The sequence below is a fragment of the Oncorhynchus clarkii genome, chromosome 9 (genome assembly GCF_045791955.1).
Source record: "Oncorhynchus clarkii lewisi isolate Uvic-CL-2024 chromosome 9, UVic_Ocla_1.0, whole genome shotgun sequence".
Lineage (NCBI taxonomy): Eukaryota > Metazoa > Chordata > Actinopteri > Salmoniformes > Salmonidae > Oncorhynchus > Oncorhynchus clarkii.
In genome coordinates this window covers 60823809-60838352 of record NC_092155.1, presented here as the reverse complement: position 1 = coordinate 60838352, position 14544 = coordinate 60823809, and the positions used below count along the sequence as shown (strand labels likewise).

The 14544-nt window shown below is 43.0% G+C and overlaps 1 protein-coding gene across 3 annotated transcripts in view; it reads left to right on the top strand.

Annotated features, from left to right (window-relative positions):
* Positions 1-14544, top strand: part of LOC139416669 (IQ motif and Sec7 domain ArfGEF 2b) — a 61126-nt gene that overhangs the window by 32555 nt on the left and 14027 nt on the right. The window contains exon 1 of one of the 3 annotated variants that reach the window (XM_071165620.1): positions 3061-3207. The exons of the other annotated variants lie outside the window; for them this stretch is intronic. The gene's annotated coding sequence lies outside the window, so the exon portion shown is untranslated. Of the gene's footprint in view, positions 1-3060; positions 3208-14544 lie in introns of those variants that run through there. 3 annotated transcript variants of the gene reach the window in all.

Sequence of the window (14544 nt, the reverse complement as noted above, 5' to 3'; positions counted from 1 at the left end):
CAAATTTGTGAGACGAAGAGTAGGTGAACGGATGATCTCCGCATACGTGGTTCCCACCTTGAAGCATGGAGGAGGAGGTGTGATGGTGTGGGGGTGCTTTGCTGGTGATATTGTCTGTGATTTACTTAGAGTTCAAGGCACACTTAACCAGCATGGCTACCACAGCATTCTGCAGTGATACGTCATCCCATCTGGTTTGCACTTGGTGGGACTATAATTTGTTTTTCAACAGGACAATGACCCAACACAACTTCAGGCTGTGTAAGGGCTATTTGACCAAGAAGGAGAGTGATGGCATAATGCATCAGATGACCTGGCCTCCACAATCACCTGACCTCAACCCAATTGAGATGTTTTGGGATGAGTTGGACCGCAGAGTGAAGGAAAAGCAGCCAACAAGTGCTCCGCATATGTGGGAACTCCTTCAAGACTGTTGGATAAACATTCCAGGTGAAGCTGGTTGAGAGAATGCCAGAGTGTGCAAAGCTGTAGGCAAAGGGTGGATACTTTGAAGAATCTAAAATCTAAAATATATTTAGATTTTTTTTAACACTTTTTTGGCTACTACATGATTCCATAGTTTTGATGTCTTCACTATTATTCTACAATGTAGAAAAAAGTAAAAATAAAGAAAAACCCTTGAATGAGTAGGCTGTAATTTCAGTAATATGTGTGGTATTCAAAAATATTTTGGTGGTCTGCGAAACCACAACTTTCTGACCCGCAGCCCTGTGCGCTATTGTCACACCCTGACCATAGTTTGCTTTGTATGTTTCTATGTTTTGGTTGGTCAGGGTGTGATCTGAGTGGGCATTCTATGTTACATGTCTAGTTTGTCCAGTTCTATGTTCGGCCTGATATGGTGCTCAATCAGAGGCAGGTGTTCGTCATTGTCTCTGATTGGGAACCATATTTAGGTAGCCTGGGTTTCACTGTGTGTTTGTGGGTGATTGTTCCTGTCTATGTGTTTTCACCAGATAGGGCTGTTTAGGTTTTCGTTACGTTCATTACGTCCTTTATTTTGTAGTGTTTGTATTGATTCGTGTTTTACGTTTGTTTATTAAAACATGGATCGAAATCTACACGCTGCATTTTGGTCCGACTCTCCTTCACATACAGAAAACCGTTACAGCTATCAAAATTCCTGCATTGACATGTAATGCTTACAGGACAAAAACAGTGTCTAAATCTAAGGCTCTGGTCTGTCCAAGATTTGAGGGTAAATGGTAGACATTTTCTCTGCTATCCACATTATTTTAATTATTATGTTGGGTATAGGGTGGGTCACTTGTTTATTTTTCAAGCATTTAGGGAGGGTTTAGATCAAAGATATTTGGCTGAAGGGAGGGCATACATTTTCATTTCAGAGAGGTCCGATTTTCTCCATGTAACCATTATTATAAATAACATTCACTCCCTTAGCTTTACTATGATGATCCTGACCTCTGGCTTCAGCTGACACATAGACACAGAAACTTTACTTCAAATTGTTTCCTTTTTACACATTTAGGATATGACAGGAACATTTCGACAGCCTCCTGCTCCTCTCTTCTCTCAGTATCATTTCCACCAATGTATGCTTTGATCAACTTTTTGTCATGTATTTATATCTCATGCTTTTTCTCTTTTTCTTGCTATCTGTTTTCTCTGTTTCTCTGTGAATCTTTTGTCTTTCTCCTTCCTCTCCCTCCCTACTTCCATGTCTCCTTCCCTACCTCCCTTTACGTCTGTCCATCACCCTGACTCCATCCCTCTCTCTCTCTGTCTGTCTCTCGCTTTACCCATCCCCGTTGGTTCCTCAGTGAGGAGCGTGAGGATGATGCATCCCATCAGTTCTGTTGTCCCTCCTCAGGGTGCAGTAGCCCCTCATCTCGATAACCCGGCACTTTGATTGGTCTCTTGGCATCAAGCTGGACAGCTGATTGGTCTCATGGAGTCAAGCTGGACAGCAGCCAATCACCTGTCAGACTCTCAGTCTCTATGAGGGACTCCAGTTGAATGACACTGGACAGAGCCCCAGTCTGGATGGATTTAAATGGAATTATCCTTCTTTAGTTGCATGCAAATTTTAGTCTCATTGTGATAGTTGTTGTGATAGTGATTTACCAGAAAGTATAACTCAGTGGTAGTTAGGTTCATGAACTGTCATGCTTTCCTCACATACTGTATATCTCTGTCTCTTATTTGCTCACTGTCTGAGATCATTAGCTTTTCTCTGCTCATCTCACACCTGTCTCCTCAGTTTTAAAGTAGCCTAGTCATTATTTGTGTTCAGCAGCTACTACACTGCCACCAAAGTCTGTGAGAAGCTAGTTCTTATCATCACACAATGAGATTGAACAAAAAAAAGCTATTTCAACTGGTTGAATGTCCTGGTATTTGTTTTTGTTTGTTTAGAAATGTTAGAGGACATTGATCCTGATCTGAAATAAACATATCATAATTGGTGCAGAGAAGAATTTTAAAAAACGGTCCTAATGTACACCCATCATAATTTCCCACTGTAAATGTAGTTGTAGTGTAGACCTCGGGACAGCAGAGGGCACAGTGATTATAATCTCAATGGTAGAGTTGTCCTACTGTACTTCTCAACTGTGTCTCTGAGACACATACAGTAATCGACCGGTAACTGTGGGCACGGGCATCTTCAATAAAATGTTGGTGACCAATAGAAAATTATATCTGTGTGTATTTATGATGTATGCCTGTTTTCTTTACTTGAATCACACATTAGGCCTACACATGAACACACCCACACACTCATGAAGGTATAGTAGTGCATTAAATCAGAAATGGAGTATGAAGTGACATAACACACCAGGTATCAAGCTATATAGACCTGACTCCATCCATTCATTGGTACCATTTGAATGAGAAGTAAATTATCCCCCCCCCCTGACCCTTTCTCTCCTAGCTGTTCTGTTGTGACTGGTGTGTTTGTACTATTTGTCACTGTGTAATAGTGTGTAAGCCTGGCCGTCAGTCAGCTGGGTAATGCGAGAAGGAAAGAAACAGGGGGAGGGAGTGTGAGAGAGTTTGGGCGGGGTGAGTAAGTTCAGAGCTGTCAAAAGACTGTAAAGAATATATCCTTGCTGCTCTGAAGGGCGAGTGAGAGAATGTGAGTGTGTGTTTGTGAAGTGTGTGTGTGTTTGTTATCGCGCTTCACCAGTCTGTGTGGGACCTCTCTTTAACTGCAGCAGCAGCACGGTAAGGACTCTTGATTTCACTGCCAAACTTTCTGTACAGCGCAACAGAGATGACATGCTGTAACTAAGTTATGAGTGATTGTCAATTGGATTGTATGTAAAAACCTGTGTGTGTGCACTGTATGTGTTTATTATAGAGCTCACTAAGTCAGTATGACTGAGTCCCTATGCTGGACCTACTGTGTTACAAAGGCTGTTTAACTCAGCTCCAGTCTATGTCCTTGATGTATTTCTTTCTATTTGAACAGCTTCTATAGATAACATGACTGTGTATGGGCAGTTAACTGTACACAATGGTGTCTATTTTTTAAAAATGTTTTATTTTATTTTATTTCACCTTTATTTAACCAGGTAGGCCAGTTGAGAACAAGTTCTAATTTACAACTGCGACCTGGCCAAGATAAAGCAAAGCATTGGAACAAAAAACACAGAGTTACACATGGGATAAACAATCGTACAGTCAATAACACAATAGAAAATCTGTATACACTGTGTGCAAATGAAGTAAGGAGGTAAGGCAATAAATAGGCCATAGTGGCGAAGTAATTACAATTTAGCAATTAACACTGGAGTGATAGATGTGCAGATGAGGATGTGAAAGTAGAAATACTGGTGTGCAAAAGAGTAGAAAAAAAACAAATAAACAAATATGGGGATGAGGTAGGTAGTTAGTTGGATGAGCTATTTACAGATGGGCTGTGTACAGCTACTCTGACAGCCGATGCTTGGAATTAGTGAGGGAGATATAAGTCTCCAACTTCAGTGATTTTTGCAATTCGTTCCAGTCATTGGCAGCAGAGAACTGGAAGGAAAGGCGGCTAAATGAGGTGTTGTCTTTGGGGATGACCAGTAAAATATACCTGCTGAAGCGCGTGCCAAGGTTGGGTGTTGCTATGGTGACCAGTGAGCTGAGATAAGGCGGAGCTTTACCTAGCAAAGACTTATAGATGACCTGGAGCCAGTGGGTTTGGCGACAAATATGTAGCGATGTGAAGATACATCAGGGTTATTGTAACGGCTCTCGTCGGAATGAGTGGATCAAAGCGCAGCGTGAAAAGTGTTCATGATTTTATTGATCAAAGAAACACTCAAACAAAGTAACAAAACGAAAGCGAACAGTTCTGTCAGGTAAACAGATAAAAACAGAAAATAACTACCCACACAACACAGGTGGGAAAAAGGCTGCCTAAGTATGATTCCCAATCAGAGACAACGATAGACAGCTGCCTCTGATTGGGAACCACACTCGGTCAAAAACAAAGAAATAGAAAACATAGAATGCCCACCCCAAATCACACCCTGACCTAACCAAATAGAGAAATAACGGCATGACAGTTATTGGTAGTGTTCATTACAGTAAGTTCATGTTTGCGACAGTGAAAGGTTACATTTAGTAGTGATGAAAGCAGACCTGTCGTGTTCACTGTCTATAGATTGAAGTAGATTGAGTGAAACGCAGGAGTGTGATAATGAATAGCCGTTACCTGTGACATAGTGTATGTCGTTAAAATGAAAGAGAGCACTTGGTGAGACCAGAGCAGATGGGTTATGTCAGGGACTGTCAGTCCCTGTTTTGCCATCGCAAACACACACACACACACACACACAAGGCATAGGTATGATGTAGTTACTGTATGTTGTAAGGAAATTGGGCCAATGTTGCTGAAAGTAAAGAAAGAGAAGAGGGAATTAGGGTTTACAGCCTTTCAAATGTTCTGTATTGAGAGGGAAACGTGAAACATTGAACGTTTGGTACAGTAGTGTGTATACATGTTACGACTTCCGCCGAAGACGGTCCCTCTCCTTGTTCGGGCGGCGTTCGGCAGGTCGACGTCACCGGTCTTCTAGTCTTCGCTGATCCACCTTTCATTTTACAATGGTTTTGTCTTTGTTCGCTACACACCTGGTTTTCATTCCCCAATTACTTGTTCATGTATTTAACCCTCTGTTTCCTGGTTATTTCCTGGTTATTTGTTGCCGGGTTTGGTTATTACGCCTTTTTTATGGCGGGTTTTGTAGCAGTGGCTTCTTCCTTGCCGAGCGGCCTTTCAGGTTATGTCGATATAGGACTTGTTTTTACTGTGGATATAGATACTTTTGTACCTGTTTCCTCCAGTATCTTGTCAAGGTCCTTTGCTGTTGTTCTGGGATTGATTTGCACTTTCGCACCAAAGTACGTTCATCTCTAGGAGAGAGAACGCGTCTCCTTCCTGAGGGGTATGACGGTCCCATGATGTTTATACTTGCATACTATTGTTTGTACAGGTGAACGTGGTACCTTCAGACGTTTGGAAATTGCTCCCAAGGATGAACCAGACTTGTGGAGGTCTACAATTTTTTTCTGAGGTCTTGGCTGATTTCTTTTGATTTTCCCATGATGTCAAGCAAAGAGGCACTGAGTTTGAAGGTAGGCCTTGAAATACATCCACAGGTACACCTCCAATTGACTCAAATGATGTCAATAAGCCTATCAGAAGCTTCCATGACATCATTTTCTGGACTTTTCCAAGCTGTTTAAAGGCACAGTCAACTTATTGTATGTAAACTTCTGACCCACTGGAATTGTGATACAGTGAATTATAAGTGAAATAATCTGTCTGTAAACAATTCTTGGAATAATTACTTGTGTCATGCACAAAGCAGATGTCCTAACCGACTTTCTAAAACTATAGTTTCTTAACAAGAAATTTGTGGAGTGGTTGAAAAACAAGTTTTAATGACTCCAACCTAAGTGTATGTAAACTTCCGACTTCAACTGTATGTACAATATCAGTATGTGAGTAATGTCTGTGAGGGAACATGTTTTATGTTGGAGATTTTCAGAGAGTCAGTTAGATGGAGGAGTTGAATTAGTGGATGGAGTGTAGGAGGCAGGAGAATGCTGGAATCTGACAGATGAATTATTTGTTTGTTCTCTCACAGTATTCACTTCTTCTGAGTTCTACAATGAAAGTTATTCAACTCATGGGTAAATGTGTTAATTTCCTGTTACAGACATGATGTACAGTAAGAGCGATTGTATCTATGTTTCCATCATTACTAGAATATAGCTGTTTGATGATGTGACATTATCACCAAATAGCGGTGATGGTTCATACACAACATTGCCATAAGTATGTGGCCTTCCCCAAACTGTTGCCACAAAGTTGGAAACACAGAATTGTCTAGAATGTCATTGTATGCTGTAGCGTTAAGATTTCCCTTCACTGGAACTAAGGAGCCTGAGCCATGAAAAACAGCCCCAGACCTTTATTCCTCCTCCACCAAACTTTTGGCATTTGGCACTATACACTGGGGCAGGTAGCCTTCTCCAGGCATCCGCCAAACAGATTTGTCCGTCGGACTTCCAGATGGTGAAGCGTGATTCATCACTCCAGAGAACGCGTTTCCACGGCTCCAGAGTCCAATAGCAGCTAGCTTTACACCACTCCAGCCAACGCTTTGCATTGCGCATGGTGATCTTCGGCTTGAGTGAAGCTGGTCGGCCATGGAAATCAATTTCATGAAGCTCCCGACGAACAGTTATTGTGCTGACGTTGCTTCCAAAGGCAGTTTGGTGAGTGTTGCAACTGAGGACAGACGATTTTTACACACTACACGCTTCAGCACTTGGTTGTCCTGTTCTGTGAGCTTGTATGGCCTACCACTTCGCGGCCGAGTTGTTGTTGCTCCTACACGTTTCTCCTTCACAATAGCAGCACATACAGTTGACCGTGGCAGCTCTAGCAGGGCAGATATTTGATGAACTGACTTGTTGAAAAGGTGGCATCCTATGCCAAGTTGAAAGTCACTGAGCTCTTCAGAAAGGCCGTTCTACTGCCAATGTTTGTCTATGGAGATTGCATGGCGGTGTGCTCATTTCTATACACCTGTCAGCAACGGGTGTGGCTGAAATTACAAGGTACAAATCTGTCATCCTGTCCCTGAACAGGCAGTTAACCCAGTGTTCCTAGGCCGTCATTGAAAATATGAATGTGTTCTTAACTGACTTGCCTAGTTAAATAAAGATAAAATAAATAAAACATTTGGAAAGTATTCACACCTTTTCCACATTTTGTTACGTTACAGCCTTTATTCTAAAATTGATCCAATTGTTTTTCTCCCTCATCAATCTACACACAAAACCCCATTATGACAAAGCAAAAACAGTTTTTTTTTATTTTTTAAATGGAAATATCACTTTTACATAAGTGTTCAGACCCTTTACTCAGTACTTTGTTGAAGCACCTTTGGCAGCCATTACAGCCTCAAGTCTTCTTGGGTATGTCGCTACAAGCTTGGCACACCTGTATTTGGAGAGTTCCTCCAGTTCTTCTCTGCAGATCCTCTCAAGCTCTGTCAAGTTACATGGCTGTCTGCTCAAGTTTATACACCTGTCAGCTGAAATAGCCTGAATCCACTAATTTGAAGAGGTGTCCACATACTTTGGTATATACAGTGTAGCTTACATAAACTAAAGTCTGTTGTTGTTCTCTCTGGATGGCTGGTCAGTGGTGTTTTCCTTTGATGGGTCTTGAAAATGATTGTTTTATTCTATCACTATTGCTGAAGCATAATGCTTGGGTTACTCTCAACTCCGGTGTCTGTCTGTGAGCTCTATTGTGGAGACAGAACAAGGAAGAGGTGAGGGACAAGTGAGGGGTGAAGGACAGACAGAGACAGAGGAGACAAAGGAGGTGGCATGTGAGAGGAGGCTGTTAAAGTGACATGTGGTCAGTCACAGTGCAGATCAATAAACTATCATGGTCTCTCATCGATGGCAGGGAGCTCATGTGGTTTTAAAGTCCCATTCACTCTGACCTGTTGTGGACCCATGAGATATGCTGCTGCCCTGCCTCTGCAACACACAGGCTGCCCATCAATAATGAATAAGGTGGAACAGGCAGCAGGGGCCAACTAGCGAGGAGGTGACACTGTGTTTCACACTGCAGACAATACATTTCTTCCCCACTCACTTCTCTCCTCCTCTCCTCTCTGCTTCTCATCACATCTTGTCAAAAGCCCCTGCGGTGTCACACATCTGTTCCCCCAGAAAGCCTCCCATCGGTTTCTAATCCGAAATGAATCTGAGGTGAAGAGAGTTATGTTGGGACCTTATGAGTGTAACCTACCTGTAGCACCACAGGCGGCCTCAGTCAGTAGTAGCACTGTAACAGGACTACAGGAGGTTCATCCATCAGACATGAGGCTCTGATGTCATCTGTGCTATGGCCACCCTCATGATTTATACAACAAACGTTTTACTCACACATCCGTTGTTTTCTAAGTGCATTATGTAAACACAGACACAGTTATACCATGGGAAAAACATGAAAATACTGTAGCACCCATGGAGTTATCAAGACAGAGCAAGGCCGACTTCAAATGCTCTCATCCATAGGCAGCCATGTGAGTTTCAAGTTTGTGGAAGCAATTTTTTCTTCACCATTTGCATAGTAATGTAAGATAGGCTGCTATTCTTAATGTGATAAGTAGATTGCATAGTCATAATTTAGGCTAATAATATAACTCAGTCACTGTTAGCAAAACAGACAGTTCTGAACAATGTATGCCTGAGTGTGTCATGACATAGAGTAGGCCTAATGAGAGATATTTCTTCTCCTATCTTTGCATGGGAAAAATGTGGCATTTTATAAACACATTTCATGCAATTCTACTACATTTAATATGACTGGAGACATACTGCAACTTTGGTTTTAGAAGTGGGGGGACATCACTTTTTGGGTGGGGTCGGGTAAACACTCCAAAAAGCCTACCCGACCGCTCGGAGGCGTCCAAATGGTCCTAAGGCACACCGTTGTCTCGTTTTGTATCACATTCCAATTATAAAATGGGGGGGGACGAAAAAAATGCAATTTCAGAATTTAAGGGGGACTGTCCCAAGTGAAAGTTGCGCCCCTGGGCCTAGGCCTATTTAACTGCTTTTCACTGACTGCTGCAACTCAACAATAAGCTATTTGGTAGGCTATTTGTCATGCACACTACCCAAATTGCATGCTTAAAACAATCCACAGCTAATTTGTCTAATAACCTAATGACACTCTGTGGCCATATCATGCTTTCTGGCGTTGTATTTTGAATTATTTTATTTATATATAGGCACAAGTAATTCTAAAGCTAATTTTGACCAATTTAATTCAACTTACTTTAGGGGAAGATAATCTTACACTAGCCTATTGGATGCACTGCCTTTGCCGACATCAATGTGAAAGTATCCTTGCATAAAACAGTTGGCATGTTTACAAGGACGAGTTCGAAGGTTAACATCAAATTCAAAGCAATCGGTGCACTGCCTAAACGGCTGACCGTTCAGGCAGTAAACTGTCTGGCACTTTCTCTGCTCTCTGCTTTCTTAAAATGAGAAAAAGGCGTGCAGCCTGGCAGTAACTCTCCCAAAGCCAGCCAATAGGCTAAACAGCCTTTGCATTTTAATCGGGATTGGAATGATTTGTCTAGTTTTTTGTAGCCTACTTTTACATTTTTGGTCTTTAAATAGGGTATGGCAACTGCCCTGGGTTTGAGTATGAGCTGAGATGAGGAGAGGAGTACAATGAAAGAGGATGTTCAGACAGTTATCATCAGTAGCCTAGAAAGCTTAGGTTGTTTTTTCATGTGTGATATTATGTAACCTATGTTTAGATATGGCTGGGAGACAGACATGAAAAGGCCATCTGTGCCCTCCTGTGTGATGTGGCAGCCAGCGTGGTGTCCCTATCTTGGTGTATAACTGTGTGGCTTTGTCACCAACTTCTGTGTCCAAACTGTCCATGTTTTCCACTCCATAAAAGGGGCACTGGTTTTCGTGGTGCACTGCGGTAAGTCGCAGACTATTTATACAGTAAAAGGGAACACAGACCTGCAATAGAGACTGGGTGTGTGAGTTTAGTCTCTAACTACAGTAGTCTGCCCAGTGTTATACATTTATGTGCTGTATGTATAAACACTGAGAAGATTTGTTGAAACACACACTTGTAGCATTATGGTTATGATGACTGTCCGTCACTCACAGCCCACAATGCATCTACACCCACCTAAACTATGTTAACGGTCAATCCATCGTCATGGCAACTATGCTCCTCATCCCATCAACTGCCTCCCCACCCACATAGGTCTCACGGCAACCGTCACTATGCAACCCCCTCCTCCTTCTCTGTTTCTCCATTTGTGAGGATGCGGGGGCAGAGAAAGAAAGAGGGATTAGAAAAGCTAGAGTGAGAGATACATCCGGAAAAATCAGATTTTTAAGTAGAGTGGAGTTGTTGAGGTAGAGGGTGGATTTCAACAAAGCTTCAGATCTGTACAGAGCTGCTAAATAATATTACATTCTTAGAGAAGTCTGATTAAACATAAATAGACTAAAAGGAAGTTGTCTTTATACACAAGGTACATTAATACAGAACATCTTGTAGTTCTATCATAACTTTAGATACATTACCTCTTATAGTTTAAACACAAGGTACATCAAAACAGTACCTCTTATAGTTCAAACACAATGAGGCCGCCATCCCCGTCATTTGCAGGAGGGGAAAACGGAGAGATCATGGACGACGGTCCGGGCGCCTTGTAAGGATCCGTTGCCGAGAGGGTAATCTACCTTTACCATCAGTCCTATTAGCCAACGTACAGTCAATGGATAATAAAATATACGAACTACGAGCACGTATATCCTACCAATGGGACATTCAAAACTGTAATATCTTATGTTTCACCGAGTCGTGGATGAACGAAGACATGAATAACATACAGCTAGCTGGTTTTAAGCTTTTTCGGCAGGATAGAACAGCGGCCTCTAGTAAGACAAGGGGTGACGGCCTATGGATATTTGGAAACAACAGCGGGTGCACGAAATCTAAGGAAGTCTCAAGGTTTTTCTCAACTAAGGTAGAGTATCTCATGATAAACTGTAGACCACACTATTTACCAAGAGAGTTTATATCTATATTTTTCGTAGCTGTCTATATACCACCGCAGACCGATGCTGGCACTAAGACCACACTCAATGAGCTCTATCCGGCCATAAGCAAACAGGAAAACGCTGATCCAGAGGTGGCGCTCCTAGTGGCCAGGGACTTTAATGCAGGGAAACTCAAATCAGTTTTACCTAATTACTATCAGTATGTTAAATGTACAACCAGGGGAAAATAAAATCTAGACCACCTTTACTCCACACACAGAGATAAGTACAAAGCTCTCCCTCGCCCTCCATTTGGCAAATCTGACCATAATTCTATCCTCCTGATTCCTGCTTACAAGCAAAAACTAAAGCAGGAAGCACCAGTGACTCGGTCAATAAGAAAGTGGTTAGATGAAGCAGATGCTAAGCTACAGGACTGTTTTGCTAGCACAGACTGGAATATGTTCCGGGATTCTTCCGATGGCATTGAGGAGGACACCACATCAGTCTCTGGCTTCATCAATAAGTGCATCGATGACGTCGTCCCCACAGTGACCTTACGTACATACCCCAACCAGAAGCCATGGATTACAGGCAACATCTGCACTGAGCTAAAGGGTAGAGCTGCTGTGTTCAAGGAGCGGGACTCTAACCCGGAAGCTTATAAGAAATCCCTCTATGCCCTCTGACGAACCCTGAAATAGGCAAAGCGTCAATACAGGACTAAGATTGAATCGTACTACACCGGCTCCGACGCTCGATGGATGTGTCAGGGCTTGCAAACGATTACAGACTACAAAGGGAAGCACAGACACGAGCAGCCCAGTGATAAGAACCTACCAGACGAGCTAAATTACTTCTATGCTCGCTTTGAGGCAAGTAACAATGAAACATGCATGAGAACATGCATGCTGTTCCAGGACGACTGTGTGATCACGCTCTCCATAGCTGATGTGAGTAAGACCTTTAAACAGGTCAACATTTACAAGGCCGCAGGGCCAGATGGATTACCAGGATGTGTAATCCAAGCATGCGCTGACCAACTGGCAAGTGTCTTCACTGACATTTCTAACCTGTCCCTGACTGAGTCTGTAATACCAACATGTTTCAAGCTGACCACTATAGTCCCTGTGTCCAAGAACAACAAGGTAACCTGTCTAAATTACTATCGATGCATAGCACTCACATCTATAGCCATGAAGTGCTTGAAAGGCTGGTCATGGCTCACATCAGCACCATTATCCCAGAAACCCTAGACCCACTCCAATTTGCATACTGCCCCAACAGATCCACAGATGATGCAATCTCTATTGCACTCCACACTGCCCTTTCCCACCTGGACAAAAGGAACACCTATGTGAGAATGCTATTCATTGACTACAGCTCAGCGTTCAACAACATAGTGCCCTCAAAGCTCATCACTAAGCTAAGGACCCTGAGACTAAACATCTCCCTCTGCACCTGGATCCTGGACTTCCTGACAGGCCGCCCCCAGTTGGTAAGGGTAGGGATCAACACATCTGCCACGCTGATCCTCAACACGGGGGCCCCTTAGGGGTGTGTGCTCAGTCCCCTCCTGTACTCCCTGTTCACTCATGACTGCATGGCCAGGCACGACTCCAACACCACAGTGTTAGATCTGATCACCGACAACGATGAGATAGGGAGGAGGAGGAGGAGGAGGAGGAGGAGGAGGAGGTCAGAGACCTGGCAGTGTGGTGCCAGGACAACAACCTCTCCCTCAACGTGATCAAGACAAAGGAGATGATTGTAGACTACAGGAAAAGAAGGACTGAGCACGCCACCATTCCCATCGACGGGGCTGTAGTGGAACAGGTTGAGAGCTTCAAGTTTCTTGGTGTCCACATCACCAACAAACTATCATGGTTCAAAAACACTAAGACAGTCATGAAGAGGGCACAACAAAGCTTACTCAAGAGACTGAAAAGATTTGGCATGGGTCCTCAGATCCTCAAAAGGTTCTACAGCTGCACCATCGAGAGCATCCTTACTGGTTGCATCACTGCCTGGTATGGCAACTGCTCGGCCTCCGACCGCAAGGAACTACAGAGGGTGTGAGAGGGTATGGCCCAGTACATCACTGGGGCCAGGCTTCCTGCCATCCAGGACCTCTATATCATGCGGTGTCAGAGGAAGGCCCTAAAAATTGTCAGAGACTCCAGACACCCTAGTCATAGACTGTTCTCTGTTCTCTGGAATATCTACATATCTACACAGCTGAAAACTGTTGTGTTGATTAAAGAAGCAGTAAAACTGGTCTCCTTTAGACTAGTTGAGTATCTGGAGCATCAGCATTTGTTGGTTCGATTACAGGCTCAAAACGAACAGAAACAGAAGACTTTCTTCTGAAACTCATCAGTCTATTATTGTTCTGAGAAATGAAGGCTATTCCATGCCAGAATTTGCCAAGAAACTGAAGATCTTGTACAACGCTGTGTACTACTCCTTTCACAGGACAGCGCAAACTGTCTCTAACCAGAATAGAAAGAGGAGTGGGATGCCCGGTGCACAACTCAGCAAGAGGACAAGTACATTAGAGTGTCTAGTTTGAGAAACAGACGCCTCACAAGTCCTCAACTGGCAGCTTCATTAAATAGTATCCGCAAAACACCAGTCTCAACGTCAACAGTGAAGAGGCGACTCCGGGATGCTGGCCTTCTAGGCAGAGTTCCTCTGTCCAGTGTCTGTGTTCTTTTCCCCATCTTAATCTTTTCTTTTTATTGTCTAGTCTGAGATATGGCTTTTTCTTTGCAACTCTGCCTAGATGGCCAGCATCCCGGAGTCGCCTCTTCACTGTTGACGTTGAGACTGGTGTTTTGCGGGTACCATTTAATGAAGCTGCCAGTAGAGGACTTATTTTTCTTATCTTCTTAAAGCATTGTTGGTTAAGGGCTTGTAAGTAAGCATTTCAGTGTAAGGTCTACCTGTTGTATTCGGCGCATGTGACAAATACAATTGGATTTGATGTACATCAATACAGTACCTCTAATAGTCCAAACACAATGTGCATCAATGTGAAGTATCGTACAAATGTAACTGATGAACACTTATTGGCCACTACCATTTCTCAAGTAACAAAATCAACATCCCAACTGAAATCTTTATCTGAACTGAGCTGCAGTGAGGTGGACTTTCCAGCAGTGGTCAGAGATGTATCGCTGTACATCTGGCTCCAGAGTGACTCCTGTTGTGATTACATAACATGCTAGGGTCCCATGTGTTCAAACGGCCTTTCACAGTATTGTGGCCTTGTTTCACCCTCTTTATCAGAGAAAACGTTTATTTCTTGGTACAGGAAATGCTGTTAAAAACCACATTGACGTGGGTACACAGCTTCCCCTCCTCTGATGTTCTGATTACTAAGGTGTTGTAACATCAACACTCTGTTGCTATTGCACAAATAACATAGTATTCTCAACCTCA